Raw genomic sequence first — 17303 nt, 5'->3', positions numbered from 1 at the left:
CCCACCTCACCAAAACGCATATGAAACGTGGAGGTCGTGTCCCAAAACCGGTCCAAGAAAGCTCAGACGAGACTGAGGTTAGCCCGAAGATTCCTCCGCGCGATATCCCTCCAAGCCTGCACCAAACGCTCCCCGCTCAATCATGGCTCGCTCCTCAGCCGACAGCCTCTCGTAGCACCCCATCGCCGTCGTGTAGCCCGAGAACGATCTGTTGTTCCCGGCCTCCTATGTTGATTTGAAACAAAAGCTATCTTTAGCTCAGATGAAGAAGAAAAGAAAGGACAAACAGAAATGAAGGAAGATGAATTAAGAGAAATGAATTCGATTTACCAAGCTCTTTCTGCGCCTTTTCCTCAGCTTCCCTTCATACGAATTTTTAAAAATTCGTTATGAGTTCGTTATTTTGTGGGCCCATCTTTGGTGCGCCTCTTCCTTGATGCCATATCACATATTTGATACGTTTGACGTATATTCTTCGCTCGGACCTGCATTTTCAAGCCAACTACAGACTGCCATATATTATTATTTTCATCCAAGATCTAGCTTGTCACAACGAGCGTTCCTTCTTTGACAGGTGTTTCGACACGTCTCTATTATGTTCCCCCAGCGAGAGTACACGGATAGACATTCCCTCTCGAGACATGGAGATTAGTTCCCGATTATGTTCCCCCAGCGAGAGTTCACGACCGACAGTCACTTCCTCTCGAAACATGGAGATCAACATCGACCCAAAGCTCTTCTGAAGTTTGTTTGAAGCCGACCACAAGCAAATTTCTCCCAGCAGTTCCAGACTATGTCCTGCTGTCTTCTCTCAATATCGCGTTTTGTTTTCCCTGGAGTTTCAAGGAGTTTCAGGTATGGTCTCTTCTTATGGCTGGCGAGCTTTCTTACGTAGTCTAATGGACTTTAAACGACCCTCCCCGATAGTCGACAGACTCTAAAATGTTCCCGACGACAGGTCTTTGGCTCAGACCCCTTGAGTCGCCTCGCATCGCCATAGTCGTCAGGTTGTAATATTCGATTGACCTGATGGCTATACTTTGACTTTCGCCTTGTCCAAGCCTCAGTCAAAGTGGGGGCTCTGTAGATACCTTATTTCTGCACCCCCCGCAAACCACCCGGTGATGATTGGGTCGCATGTTTGGTACGCGGAACGATTTGTGACAGTTCGTAAGTTTATCATCAAGTGATCGCTCAAACATTTATGTCTACCTCTTAATTGTCATCTACGTGCCGATACGGTCGTTTTGGCAGTAATTAGAGTACATTTGGAGTCCGGGTCATAAAACCGTCTTCATTTTCTAAAACCGAGTCAGAATGTTCTGGAATGTTCCGGATATTTTTATTCCATATTTTACAATCTTTTAATCTTTGGTAAAGAATTTCCCGTAATATTCACACAAAATATTAAGGAAAATAAGATTAATCCGTTATTCCATAACCAAAACACGGAAATCTTTCTTCCGCAGGGGGAAACCGCTTGGGAAAGGACGCAGCAGGTGATGCGCCTCTTCCAAGAGACGCAGTGCCTGCTGCGCCTCTTCCCAAGTCCTTTTTTGCGTATTTTTCGTATCTTTTCATATCTTTTCGAGATTCACTTCCAAAGTTTCTCCGAAAACCCTAATTTCCTCCACGTGATTAGTATAAATAAAGACCTTCGGTCTCACATATTTCTCACGCGAGTGTCCGCCCTTTTTTTTCTCCCTTTGCATTCTAGACCACGTTCTTACTTTTTGGCGTCTACGTGCTTGAACTTTCGACCACGTAAGCTCGGATCTTACTGGGTACCAGCCTCGTTTTGCATGACCGACCAATTTGACCAACTCCACAATAATCAACATTAATCATTCTTATTCGTTTTCCTCCTAGAGGGCACTTTAGTCTACATTCGAGTCGAGCATCACTAAACATATACTTAGTTAATCTCGTTTCGTCAAACCTGTAAGTCTGAGGGTGTATAATCCTATTTTATTTATTGTTCTTTATTTTTGTAATCATAATGTAAAGTTTATGTCGAAAGTATTTCTAAAACCGATTTATAAAACCATGCTTTAAATCCTTTTTTACGAATTACTAGAAGATGACCGTCGAGAAAGGATGCAGCAACTGCTGCACCTCTTCGAAGGGACGCAGCACCTGCTGCGCCTCTTCGTGAGGCTGCCGCAGTTCCTGCTTCCTTTCTTCTTCCTTCTTCTTTTGTCAATTCGTTCCTTTTATTTCGTTTCTTCTTTGATTCTTTGACACAATAATTTAAGCATAATAATATGACATATCATCAATAAATCATTAGTAATTAATTCCTCTTTTAATTTCCGACTTAGATCCCAAGTAATTCATATTTGCGGGTTTTCGTCATTAAAATCAATTCGGGTTTTAGAGATTCGATTCATCAATATTGAGTCTCTCGAATTCATCTTTGATATATTTACATCTGTTGTTTATCGTCACCATTGTTAATCCATCATTAATTTGTTTAACCCAATTAGTTTGTTAATTTGTAATTAATAATTCATTAATCTTGTATAATTCATTCTAATCGGTTTCATCAATGTTTTATCGCTTTCATGACCATTATTCGCATGTAAATAACCTGCTAATCACTTTCATCCGAGTCAAATAATATAATCAAGCATTAAATTAACCAACGAATATTAACGACTTGCAATTCCGGCTTCACAGCCAGAACTGAGCCAAGGAACAGACGCAGCAACTGCTGCGCCTCTTCTAAGGGACATAGCTCTGCTGCGCCTGTTCCTGGTTGATTTCTGTCCCTGAACTCCCGTGTTGCTTTGACTTAGTTTGCTAATTACGTATTTAATTAACTATTAGTCGTATTATCACCTTAATTCCTGTTCGTCAATTTGTTTATTTATTCTTTTCTCAAATTATCCGTTTTAGAAGTATTTTCAACATAAATCAATTAATCCCATGTAATTATTGTAATTTCCCATTATTGTATTTATTGTATTTCTTGTATTGTATTGATTGTATGCCTTCACATGTAATCAATCTAAATCCCTACTTCGACCCACTTGTATGATTAAATTACGTGTTAACCGACTTAGTCTAATTCTCACATGCTAGGATTAAAACGTTGGATGTTGCATTGCATGCATATAATCGACAATATATCAAGTATAGACAATTTCCCTAATCATTAGTAGAGGCCGTTATCGAGGCGGACGGGATTAGGTGTTCGATCAAAAGAGCTTCCTAATACGTACCCTAACCCCTTACTCCAGATCTCCGTAAACATCCGTGTTCATTGGCATCCACGTGAGTCATTCTAGACATAGAATGCTAAGGATAACGAGTGCTTAGTGTTCATGTCATTACTTTGTGTCTTGACATGACACGAGGTATTCGAACGATTTCCAATTTTCCACAATAAATTGGTGGCGACTCCACAAAAACAAACAAAGAGGAAACGCTTGTTTCCCAAGCGCCCCTGTGGGCCCGCGTCCACACTAGCTGGGAGAGTTCTTAAGGCGCGTTACTTCAAACATGACACCATTCTGGATGTGATAAGGGGGTATGATTCTAGCTTCACATGGCGGAGTTTATGGGGCTCTAAATCACTCTTGTTGGTTGGCTTAAAGTAGAGATTTGGGAATGGGCAGAGCATTGGGATATGGGACGAGGCATGGTTGCCTGGTAATAGTGAAGGAATAATGGTACCTATGCCAAACATGGAGGCTGATCCGAGTATGCGTGTTGCTGACCTTATTGACGATGAACATGCTTGTTGGAATATGAATGTGGTAAGGGCTGTTATGACGGAAGGGGGCGCGAAGATGGTTCTCAAAATTCCTTTGAGTAGCAGGTTGCCGTGTGATGAACTGTTTTGGTGGTCGTCGAAAACTATTTTGGTGGTCGTCGAAAGATGGTTATTATACGGTGAAATCAGGTTATTGGCTTGGGAGGAGGAGAAGCATTGCTCCGGTTGGTTATGGTGATGTTCTCTTTGGAAGCTTATTGGAATCTCAAGGTACCACCTAAATTGATTCATTTTATTTGGAGGATTTGTGCAAAAATTTTACCTATGCGGAAGTGTTTATTCGACTGTCATTGTTGCTCTACCCCAATGTGTAATTTCTGTGCTACGGAAGAATCTAGTGACCATGCTATATTCCGTTGTGCATGGACAAGGAGACATTAGGTTGGGAGTGGCTTTGGGGATCTCGTCGAGGCCGCCCCAAGTGGCTCTTATGAGGAACAAATGGTTTGGGTGCTGAAACAACTTGGTGAGGTGGAGCGTGGACGGTTTCTGGCTATGACGTGGTCAGTTTGGACCATACAGAATCAACGTTTATTTAAAGACTCTCCCCCTCCTGCGGAAGTAGTGTGTTCGTGGTTAATGAGGATAGTGGCTGATTACCAAAGGTATGCGAATCGGGTTTTTAGTAAACCGAGAATGGTGACGGGGGTAGGGGCTGCTCGTGGAATCCTCCGTTAGATGGTTTATTAAAGTCAATGTCGATACCCATATGGTCGGGAATGGAATGGTGGGACTGGGGGCGGTGGCTAGGGATGTGACGGAACGTGTGGTCTGGATGGTCTGTAGGAGGGTTGGGGCGGAGTGGGACGTGGATGTTGCGGAGGCACGAGCTGCTATGTTTGGTTTTGAGGTAGCGAATCAGTTGGGTTACCCGAATATCACTCTTGAAAGCAATGTGCTTAATTTGGTTATGGCTGTTAAAAACAAAGTCGTGGCGAGGACACCTTTTGGGCTTTGTGTGAATGATCTTCGGATTAGTTTGAGTTTATTTTCTTCTAGTAATTTTATTCATGTTAAACGTGGGGGTAATACGGTGGCACATTGTATTGCGAGGATGAATGAGTTCGAGGGGATGAAATTGTTTTTATAACTAATTTTCCGCAAGTTGTTATTTCTCTTGCTAAGATTGATTTAATATAATACCCACCCCATGTTTTCGCTTCAAAAAAAAAAATTAAAAGGGCAGTTTTGTCTTTAATCTCTTTTCTAAGAGCATGACATGACAAGGTTGAGTTGTCTAAAAACGCAAAGACAATTGACAACATAAAAAACTGAAATCCTTTATGCATTAATTTGATAGTTTGAACATTGGTTTACATCTTTAGGGACGTGAGAATGTACCTTATTAAAACTTAAAAAAGAGCAACTTTAATGGTTTTATATACGCATATCTTATATCGCAAATTCTTGTTTTAGACGGCCACTTTTCGTCTGAAGCTTTAGACGGACAATATGTGACCATTTTATGCTTAAATGTAACCACAATGGTATTTTCAGTATTCCAACTTGTGGTAACTTGTTTTTTCATAGTGGCCACATTTGGCTGTAAAATGGTTACAAAATACTGTCTTATTGCTTCAGACCAAAATGATCCGTTTGAAGCAAGACCAATTGATCATATATATATATATATATATATATATATATATATATATATATATATATATATATATATATATATATATATATATATATATATATATATATATATAAAAAAGAGAGAGAGAGAGAGAGAGAGAGAGAGTTCTTATGAGCCTTCATATCCATTGAGTCCCTAAGTCCTTCTAAGGGTCATTAGATGACTAAATGGATGGTTGAGATGGATGGAGAAGGGATGGGCTAAGGACTACCAAAATTGTAATACTACGGTTTTATGAGTCTTTAGGTACTCTATCGAGTGGGGCTTACTCTGTCGAGTAAGTATGTTTGGTATACAAATCAGTAGTCTGCCTATAGGGTACTCGATCGAGTAGCCTTGGCACTCGATCGAGTACGCGACTTACTCGATCGAGTAAGTTGGTTATCGGGTGATTTGCGACGGGTTTGTTAATAATGCGGATTAATATATAATACTCTGTCATCTTTTTCCTAAACACTTTTACAAACCTAAAAACGCAAAAAGGAGAGATTGCAAGTTACGTTGTTCATTTCATTCACATTACTGGCAAATCCCGGAGCTAGAGGTGTCGGTATTCTTTGTTCTTTATACCGTTGTGATCCTTGCGTCAAAGGTAAGTTATACATATCATTTTTATAGCGTTTGGTTAATGTTGGTTAAACCCTAATTTGGAGATTTGGGGGTTTTTATGATTGGATGGTTAAGGTAGTAATTGTATGTATGTATGTATGTATAGGAGGAGGGTTCGTAGAAGAGAGGTTTTGAGACAGCTGATAGATCGTCTGATTCTGTGATTGCATTCCAAGTAGGGTTTCCCTACTCAGTATTAATTACATGATGTGTTTGGTGGTTTCATTGTGATTATTGTTAGTATATTGTTGGTGGTTGTGACGGGTATTGGTTATATTGTTGGTTGTATTGTTGATTAATATCGTTGACTGTTGTTGTATCTGTCTGTAGTCTTCGGGGTGCGTCCCTGGCTGAGTGGAGTCACTTGCGGGAGTGGCTTCACGCCCTTGATTCGCCTTCTGTGGAACTCGCCACATAAGGGATGTGCACATTAATGAACATGGGTTTATCGCTCGATGGAGATGAGCGGGACTTAGGTGGGAAGGGCTGCGGTCCCCCACTGGCGGTGTGGAATATCTGTTGCGATGGGTACTCTGGCAGGGCTACATACTTTAGTGTGTAGTCAGTTGTGTGTAGTTTGGTGATGGAGACTGGGGTTTTGATGTCTTGGTTGAGTTGTTTGGCGTTTTTTTCATATTGGTTTGTATTGTGTAATTAGTACTGACCCCGTTGTTTGTTTTGTAAAACTGTGGTGATCCATTCGAGGATGGTGAGCAGTTGTTGAGCAGGTTTGATACGATGCTTTTGGGCTAGGTGGGATAAGTCGTCACTTGGCATTAGAAGAGTCTTTCGCTGTGTCAGACGATGTCTGTAGTTGTTTAGTTTTGCTAGTAGACAGTTTTGGTTTTGGGATTGTATTTCATTTAATAGTTTTGGTTTGAGACATGTAATCACTTAAACTATATTTACTTTTAAAGTACGTTTCTTTATTGTCTTTTGATGATCATTGCCTCGGGTAATCGAGATGGTGACGTTCCTATACCTGAGTGGTCCTGGTAAGGCACTTGGAGTATGGGGGTGTCATAAAGTGGTATCAGAGCGACGATCCTGAAACCTATAACCAATGAATCTAATGAATATAGGGAGTCAAATTAAAATGAACCCGGGGTATAAGTTGTAGGAGCTAATGCAAAGGCTTGGGAGACGTCCTAAAGTCGCGAACTCGCCCTACAATTTTGAACCGGTCACATGGGGTACGTGTCGGGATCGTATGTGTTATATTCTTGTGTGAGTATCTATATAGTGATATATGGTGTGGAACGGTGGATGTGTGAATGTGGAGGATATGAGGTACGGAGTAAATGTTGATAGATATGTGACATGTATGATTGGATGAATGAGACATGTTATTTGTTTTATAATGTGGCATGCTAGAAATATGGAATTAAAGTTATCTTGCTTGAGTATATATAGAGTTGTTTATATATGTACGAGTTGTTGTTGTCTCATATTGGTATATAAAGCTTGTTTTATATAGTGGGAAAGGAAAGATAAGCATGCGGGTAGTTATACGAGTCTGCATGACTCGATCGAGTGGGGGGCACTCGATCGAGTAGGTGAGAGGCTCGATCGAGTGGGTCTGTCTCGGTCGAGTGGGTAATTTTGTGTTTTCTGGGCAGAAGTGTGTTTTTGGGCACCCGATCGAGTAGGTAGGGGCACTCGATCGAGTGGGGTCAGCTCGATCGAGTGGCTAGTCAGCTCGATCGAGTATGTTTTTGAGCAATGTTTTGATCAGGTTCTGGAGTCGAGGCACTCGATCGAGTAGGTGGGACACTCGATCGAGTGGCCTTAACTCGATCGAGTGGGTTTTGGGACTCGATCGAGTGGGTTTTATACAGGTCGTATGCATGTTTTGGGTTATAGTATGAGTGTTTATGTCTACCTTTCTCTTATATAGTTACAAGATGCCGCCAAAGAAAACCGCCTTGTATGCTAGAGCTGAGAGTATGACGGTTGATGACAAAGTAAAGATGTTAGAGCACCAAGATGCTCTTACGGAAGCTTTGAAGAGAGTGGGGAAGGATAAGGAGGTTGATCACTCCAAGATCAGTATCCATTTAGCTAGGTTCAATCCGAAAGAGTATAAGGGAACTGGTGCGCCAATTCTACTGGATAATTGGCACAGGGAGATGGAGAATATCCTGGAGTTAGTTCACTGCCCGGATGAATTGAAAGTAGAATAAGCTGCGTTCTACCTGAGGGAAGCGGCAGGTGAGTGGTGGGAAAAGGTCAAGGTGAGTGCTAGGGAGATGTACATGAAGCGGGGACTACCTGCAATACCTTGGGATGAGTTTAGAAGAGCCATGAGACGTGAGTTTGTGCCGAAACATGTGAGGAGTAAGCTGAGGGAGGAGTTCGATGAGTTTAAGATGACATCTGATATGACGGTGGCTGAGTACTACCGTAAGTTTAATAAGAAGTCCAGATATGCTGAGGATATGGGGCTGAGTGAGGAGAATCTAGCTTTGAGGTTTGGGAAGGGGTTGACCCCCAAGATCATGGAGAAGCTACCGGTGGGAGTCCTTACAGACGTGAAGGAAGTTTATGAGCGAGCTGGGAGGGCAGAGAGATTGGTTGAGATGACTAAAGAGAGAGATGCTGAGAAGAGGAAAACTGAGAGCGAAGGAGGTGGTCAGTCCAGTTATAAGAAGAATAATCATTATCAGGCGAGAGCATATTCATCTGGTTCAGGGTTTAGTGCAGGGGCTTCATATGGGCGTGGCCGAGGGAGTGGTTGTAGTAGTTGGGGTATAACCTGTTTTAACTGTGGTGGTGTGGGCCACAAGAGACATGAGTGCCCCAGTGCGATGAGTGGGGGTTTCTAGAGACCGTCACAAGGGAGCTTTTCACAAGGTCCTGCACAGAGTTATGCTAGTAACAGGCCGGTTGGGTCATGGAACAACAGAGGAGGTCAGAATAACAACGGTGGGGGTAATCGCAATGGCGGTAATTCTTATCAGAAACCAGCTATGAACACCAACAACAACCAGGGGTCGGGTACTAAGCCGACTACCTCAGCTAGTACTGTCCAGGGAGGTGGGCAGAAAACCAGTGGCAAGCTGTTTATGATGGAAAAGAAAGCAGCTGAGGACGACGCTCATGTTATCACTGGTACATTTCTTGTTAATGGTGTATATACCTTTGTTTTGTTTGATTCGGGAGCATCACAATCGTTTCTATCTTCAAGTCATGTTAAACAGTTGGGTTTGAGTGAGTATGAGTCTGTAAGAGAGGAAGTTTTTATACCTTCGGGTGAGTCTGTATCTTGTGGGAGGTTGTACAGGGGTGTATCCATGTTAGTTGGGCAAGTTGATCTACCTGTAGACTTGCTAAAGTTTCCTTTAGACGGTTTTGAGATGATAGTCGAGATGGATTGGTTGGGAAAGTATAAAGCTAAGATAGATTGTCATCAAAAGAAAGTTTCTCTGAGAGGTCCTAAGGGGATTAGTGTGTCTTATCGTGGGTTTATTGTCAAACCCAAAGTTAAGTTGATTGCAGCAGTGACCTTGAAGTCCTAACTGAGGAAGGGGAGCCCGTTGATCTTGTGCCATGTGAGGGATCACAGAGTGGAGAGTCTGGCAGTTGAGCAGATACCAATTGTGGGGGAGTTTCCAGATGTCTTTCCATAGGAGATTCCAGGGTTGCCACCAAAGAGGGAGATAGATTCCAAGTGTAACTCTAACATTTTACGAGTGTAACTTTGAAGTTTTTCAAGTGTAATTTTGATTTTGTTGTGACGGAAATTTTGAATTTATATAATTTTAACATTTTACGAGGGCAACTTTGATGTTTTATGAGTGTAATTTTGATTTTTTTTATGACGAAAAATTTGAATTTATAGAATTTTAACATTTTACGAGTGTAAGTTTGATATTTTACGAGTGTAAATGTAAAATTTTAAGAGTGTAAATTTTATTTTTTAGGCAATTTTATATATAAAAATTTGAATTTATATAATCTTACCATGCTACGAGTGTAAATTTGATGCTTTACGAGTGTAAATGTAGTATTTTAAGTATAAATTTGAAGGTCTACGAGTGTAATGCTTTACAAGTGTAACTGTACTCCTTTATGAATGTAATTTTGGTCCTTTGTGTGTAACTTTGGTCCTTTTATGTGTATAACTTTAGTCCAACCACCGACAAACACCACCCCCATCATCCATCACCAACCCACACCCAAAAAAAAAGTAGATCTGAAAATAAAATAAAAAAACAAAAAAAAACGTGTAAGTTTAATAGAGTACAAGGGTAAATCTGAAAAATGAGTGTAACTTTAATAAAAAAAAACGAGTGTAAGTTTAATAGAGTACAAGTGTAAATCTGAAAAATGAGTGTAACTTTAATAAAATACGAGTGTAACTTTAATAGAGTACAAGTGTAAATCTGGAAAAACACAATAAGAATGTAAGTGTAACTTTAATAAAGAATGAGTGTAACTTTAATAGAGTTTAAGGGTAACTTTAATAAAATATGAGTGTAAATTTCAAATAATACGGGTGTAGCTTTCAAATAATACGAGTGTAAGTATAACTTTAATAAAGAATGAGTGTAACTTTAATAGAGTGTAAGTGTAACTTTAATAAAATACGAGGGTAAATTTCAAATAATACGATTTGAAAAAAAAAAAATTGAATATTTCAAACTGAGTTTCTTTTTTCATTCACCACCATCATAAAAACCAACCCCCAACATCACATCAAAAATCTAAATATTTCAAACTCAAAAAGGGCCAAATTAAAAGGTAAAAATTTCAGAAAAAGACAAAAAAAAAAGAGTGAAAAATAAAGGTGTAATCAGATCTTTAAAAAAATATAAAAATCTGAAACACACAACCTTTGACCACCACCAACAAAACCCAAAACAAATAAGACAACATCAACAACCACCCTTCACCCGGCAGCCCCATCACGATGCCGCCACAACCACACCACCACTACCACCTCCCTCCTCTCATTTATCACTCCCTTAATTCACCCGCCACAACCACAACACCACGCCGCCACCTCCCTTCCTTTCGCACTAACTACCTCCATCTCTCTCTTCCTCTCGCACTAACCGCCATCACCAGCCACCTCAACACCACCCGCACGTCGCCCAACCTCGAACACCATTAGTTGCAGATCTGAAAAAGAAAAAAAAAAGCTCCGTTAATTGTAGATCTGCGGTTTTGTGAGGTTTTTTTATGTTTTATCTTGTAAATCTGGAAAAAAAAAAGGAGAAGAGGGAGGTACCGCCGCGGCAGATCTGGAAAAGAGAAGAAGAGCAGATGGTCGGCGTGATGTTGTATGTGGTGGTGGTGATGGTGGAGGTGGTCGTGAGTGTTGTCGATGTTATGTGCTGCGTGGTGATGTCGGTGGCCGTGGGTGTTGCGATGGAGGGTGATGCATGGTGGTGTTGGTTTGTGATGGTGAATGGTGGTCACATTGGGGAGATGTGGTGGTGGTTGGTGACGGTGGTGTGGTGGTGCTGGCGGATCTGGGGTGAGTGAGGGAGAGAGGAGGGTATTTTTTAGGATTTTTTTTTTGAATGAGAAAAATGAGAGAGAAGTAATTGTGTGAGATGTGAGAGAATTTAGTGAGAAAAAAAATTATATATGCTAAATTAGTGATAGATTAGTGATTAATTGTGTGATTATGAGAAAGAGTGTTAAAACACCTGATCATGAGTGTAAGTCTAGCCTTAGCCCTCCAACTTCCCCATCCAATGGCTTGGATGAGGACTTATGGACTCAAAGATTTTAGGTGGACTCACTTGATCCTACTTATATATATATATATATATATAGAGAGAGAGAGAGAGAGAGAGAGAGAGGTGGGATCCGGTGAGAACGAACACTCGATGAGAACGGTGAGAACGACTTATAACCATTAGATTATATACAAATAAAAGGCCTTGATATCATTAGAAAAAACAAAAATCAATCGCTCTCTTCTTGAACAACCCACACCAATCTGTCATTCCCATGAACCACCACCCATCGCCTGCCATCGTCGCCACCGTCAATCACCAGCAAAGCCGGAGAACATCTCAAACCCCGGCGAAACTCCGGCGACACCATTCAGCACCATCAACCTCCGACGTTTCCCAATTCGTGAACCATGGATCGCGATTCTCCCTCTTTCGATTTCAAATACCACCTTCTCGACCACCATAATCCACCATCCTCCCCGCCGAGGTTACATTGGAAATCGATGTGTCGATGAATGAGGTTAAACACCCTCCATTATCCAGCGAGATATGCGATGTAATTCCGGGTTTGATTTTCATATCCATTCGAAGTATTGTGACGAGTGTAATTGTGGTGGTATTCAATTAAAATCCATTTTCAATTTTAGTAGATCCATCATTGAATGTTTGAAATTTAGGTAGATTTTTCGAGTTTTCTTGAGCGGGCTATGGTGGCTTGTGTGTGTGCGCGTTTGTTAGCAGGGTGATATCGGGAATGAGGAGCGACAATTGCGCATCGAACCTGGGTTTGGTGGTTCGAATTGTTATGATATTGGTAGTAACACCTTGTTTACGCCGCTTTGGTGCGTCTGTCTTAGTGGGGTAATTGAAGGGTGTTGCTGCTCCGGTGGTGGCTAGGATCGAGCTTGCCTGAGGTCTGGAATTACAGCAGTTCGCTGGTCATTCTCCGTCAGGTAGATGGTGGTCTACAACTTGCCTGAGGTCGGGATTAATAATGTACGACAACATTAATTCTGGGCAATGTACTGGTGTTTTGTCGTGGTTTATATGTTTGATGGTAACGACCGTTTACTAGTGTTAGTGGACCAGGTGGCGGGGGGTTCACATAATTCTCACCAACAAATTGACTTAAAGGCTTTCACATTGTTTTAAATTTCAGTCAACTGCCAGCTATGGTTATTGCATAATGATTCAATTAACATTAAATAACACTATCTCCGTCCAATCATTTGTTTACAATTGATTAAAGTACCCCTTCATAATGAATAAAAAAAAGGTAAATAAATGATTGAGAGGGAAAGAGTAGGAACTATAAGGTTTAAGTGGACAGTCTGTAATATCTGTTGTTCTGCTATTTATCAGAGTCAAGGAAATGCAGTAACATGCTTTTAATTTTTAAAAAATGGGCCAGATATTAAAAAAAACTAAGACTTGGTATAAGGGGGAGTTTCTTATGGATATCACCTTGAAAGGTCAATGAAAATGAAGCCTCATTTGATCAAGCTGAAGAAGAGGAGGCTGTGAGGACCTTCAAAAGACAACCGTGAAACTTACACTGAATATACACAATTACTAGTGGTTCAAACAGCATCAGTTTCTGAATATTTTGGGAGGATGAATGGTCATGCTTACATTATTCCATATGGAGGTTCAAGAGGGATTAATTACGTAATTATGGGTGTATTTGAGTGTGGGGTGGTACTGAGAGAGGGTGGGGTGGTTGTTAAAGGGATTAATTACGGAATTACGTGTGTATTTGGTTTTAGATACATCGAAAATATTATTAGATACATTAATTATACGATCAGGTACGCTATTTCTAAGTAAGAAAAAAATTTGTACCTAGGATAGAAAAAAGTGTATATACATTCTTAAAATGTGTATATAAAATTACGGTAACAAGTGTAACTAAAATAAAAAAAATGTATCTACAATCTCAAAAAGTGTATATAGAATTCCGGTAAAAAACGTACCTATGATAGTCAAAAGTGTATATGAGATTTGGTAAAAAAAAAAAAAATATCTACATTATAAAAAGAGTATATAGAGTTCAGGTAAAAAGTGTACCTACGATAGTAAAAAGTGTATCTGAGATTTGGTAAAAAAAAATGTACATCCATTGTAAAAAGTGTATCTACGATAGTCAAACGTGTATCTGAGATTTCGTAAAAAAAAAAAGTATCTACATTATTAAAAAAAATGTATATAAAATTCTGCTAAAAAGTGTACCTACGATAGTCAAAAGTGTTCTGAGATTTGGTAAAAAAAAAAAGTAAAAAAAAAAAAAAAAAAAAAAAAATATTACCTTGTGTGTGTGTGTGTGTATGTATATATATATGTATATATATATATATATATATATATATATATATGTATATATATATATGTATATATATATATATAGAAATAGGATCCTGTGCGAACTGAAAGTTCGGTGCGAACTGAAAGTTCGGTGCGAACTTACGAACTAAATAAAAATAATTAGATTAAACTAAAATAAACCCAAACTACCTACTAAAGTACGGAGTACTCATTTACTATCATCATCAACTCCAAAACTAACCTCCTTTCATCCTCTCTCTCACTCCCATATACCACCTCCCGACGCCGGCGACTGCAACCATCGAACGCCGGCAGCAACACCTGACCACTCTGTCCATCCAAGAAATTTTCCGGCGAGCCTCTGATTCCCTTTATCGTCTTCGCGAGCGTCTCCAGCACTCATTCTTACTTTTTGTTTATAATCTCTCTGAATGAATGTGTTTTAATTTCAGATTTGCTGAAATTAAAATTGATTTTCATAAAATTAGTAAGTAATGGTGATCTTGTTGTAAGATTTCGAGCTATAAAACATCATCGTGGAGGAGTCTTCAAATTTACTAATGACGGTGGTGGGATGGTGGCTGCTCGGCGGTGGGTTGGGGTCTTTTAGGTGGCCAGCAATGTCGTCGGTGTCTTCTGTTGCGGCTCGAGACACGGCCGTCAATTTCTCGGGTGGCTGTGAAATGTTAGATCTACATTATATAATTTCGAAATGTTAGATTTACTAAGAAATACAAGTTATTTCGAAAAACTAATTATATAATTGCACTCCTTGTGAAATTTCGATGATGTCCGAGTTGTCGACGAACGTTGTCTGATCGCCGGCGTGATTCCGGCCGGATTGATACAGGCGATAGCTTGGGATGCTAGTGATCAGAGGTTGAGTTGTTATTGATGGAGGAGGTAAGTGGCGTCGCACTCAATTTTAATTTTTTACCGATGTGCATTCTTTTTAATCCGGGTGAATCGGTAAGTTACTTGTCATACTTTATATTACAGTAGTCCATGGCATGTTCCAAATCTTTCAACGAAGCCATGATTTTATCAGCAATTTTCTGGATATTGTGTGCCATAAAATCCTTGAGCACCTGCCAATTTGCATTGCAGCACAGACAAGCGTGTTGTCTAAGCAATGGAGATCTGCTTGGTTGTCACTAAAGAAACTCAACTTTGATGCTGATTTCTGGGGTGCGGAAGCTAGGGCTTCTGATTGGGGAAAGTGCAGCTGGATTATTAGCAGTGTACTCTTCCATCACAATGGTCCCATTCATGACTCATATTTTAATTCCGGAAGATATAGATTGGGATGGTATCATGGTACGCATAATCTCAAGATTCTCAGCCAGTGGATGATATCTTTTCATCTAAAAACGGAGTCCGAAAGATTGTAATTCGCAATGATTATCCATGGTTGATGTATGAAGCAAGAAATGTATCACATATTTTAATGTAGCTATATACACTTATTTACATAGTTACATACATATATATGGCGTTTAAGTTACTAGATACATGTCTTTAAATTGCTAGATACACTCTTTTATATGGCTAGATACACATCTATGATAAACTAGATACACTCTTTTAAATTGCTAGATACAATCATACAAGTATGTACCTTGCTAGATATACTCATTTATCTTGCTAGATTCACATATCTAGCAATCTAGATACACTCATATACCTTGCTAGATACACTCATTCACCTTTCTAGATACACATATCTCGCAAGTTAGATACACTCATTCACCTCGCTAGATACACTGCCTTACTTTGCTAGATACATATCTTAGTCAAGCTAGATACACTACTTTATCTTACTAGATACACATCTCTGGCAATTTAAATACACTTCGTTACCTTACTAGATACATATCGTTACCTTGCCAGATACTTTTTTTTTACCTTTACTTTGCCAGATTGATATATACATGGTCACTATTATTTACATTTACTCTCCTTATATCGTACAATTTTTTGTATTTTGGAAAGTAATTAGGAGCCGGAGGGAGTACTAGATACATTAAATTTAAGCACCAATACCAAATACACTTGTGTAATTTAATCAAAATCCTAATTAATGTTTTTCACCACAGTTGCATACTTTTTGCTGCAATTCAATCAAAATCTTAATTGCTGCCCTTTGCTGCAATTCAATCTTATGTGGCGTCGAACTGGCCTCTCGGTTCTTACTTGGCAGAACCACATTTTTACATGTAGGATGAGCTTTTGGTAATACACATGATGCATGGACATCACCTTGTACTTATCACACAGAAGTATTACCTCATTATGTGCTCAAATCATTTAACATGTCGCATTTGAAAATAATATCCTGCATCCAAGAGTTGCAATGGACTCGATGGTGAATATAAGACTTGTTCTTATCGTGTTTCCATTGACAATGGACTCAATGGTGAATATAAGAGATGCAGGTTGATTATTTATTTTTTAAAACAAGATTAATGATTGAGTAAAGATGAAGATTAAGACACATGCCTTCATGGAAGAGAAAAACAAGATTGTGGCTGGTTATAGGAGTTTGTCCAAACATTAGCCAACTTCAATTAAGTCCCATATATTGCAAATAACACTGAAAAATCAGACAATATTACAAGAAACCTAATAAATTATGCAGCCTTGAAGGCTAACCAAGACCCAATAACTCCAATTACTTGAATGCTAACCTTACGCTGCTAGATCAAAGCCATTGACCTTCCTTACACTAGAAACTCAAAAAACGACCATCTATATTGCTTTCGTCTTAAATTATGCAGCCTCCTCTCTCACCAACGATACACCACCGGACCCTCTGCCTTTTCAGTTAAATGACTATATACACACCTTAAACTAGCTAGATACACTCCTTTAAATGACTAGATACACACCTTAAACTAGCTAGATACACTCCTTTCAGTTACTAGATACATTTCTTTAAATTGCAAGATACGCTTTAAATTATTAGATACATACATTTTGTTATGTTACTAAAATGGGAATTTTGTAAAAAGGGGGAATCGACAACTCCTTAAAACTACCAAGGACATCTCGCCATGATACAAACATGTTTCAAATTCCAGATTAAAATCCAATTTTCCAAACATAATCGCAACAATAATGGCTTGCTTAGCCACGGAACCTGAAGAAACAAGGCTTCCTAATGAACAGAGAAATGAGGATTGAGGAATAAAGTAACTGACAAATTTCTCATCAACATACATCACAACAACCAACAATGCCATACACATAGAACCAGCGATGCAAG

General features: G+C 39.5%; 1 long non-coding RNA gene across 1 annotated transcript; it reads left to right on the top strand.

Moving 5' to 3' along the window:
• Nucleotides 1–14241: 14241 nt before the first annotated feature.
• On the top strand, nucleotides 14242–15545 carry LOC141598961 (uncharacterized). The gene is made up of 2 exons (XR_012523693.1): nucleotides 14242–14941; nucleotides 15038–15545. It is a non-coding gene; the product is annotated as an uncharacterized LOC141598961 (long non-coding RNA).
• The last annotated feature ends 1758 nt before the right edge of the window (nucleotides 15546–17303 follow it).

Source organism: Silene latifolia, chromosome 1 (assembly GCF_048544455.1).
Source record: "Silene latifolia isolate original U9 population chromosome 1, ASM4854445v1, whole genome shotgun sequence".
Classification (NCBI taxonomy): Eukaryota; Viridiplantae; Streptophyta; class Magnoliopsida; order Caryophyllales; family Caryophyllaceae; genus Silene; species Silene latifolia.
Note: the sequence above shows the minus strand (reverse complement) of the source record. Positions and strands in the feature narration are given on the sequence as shown.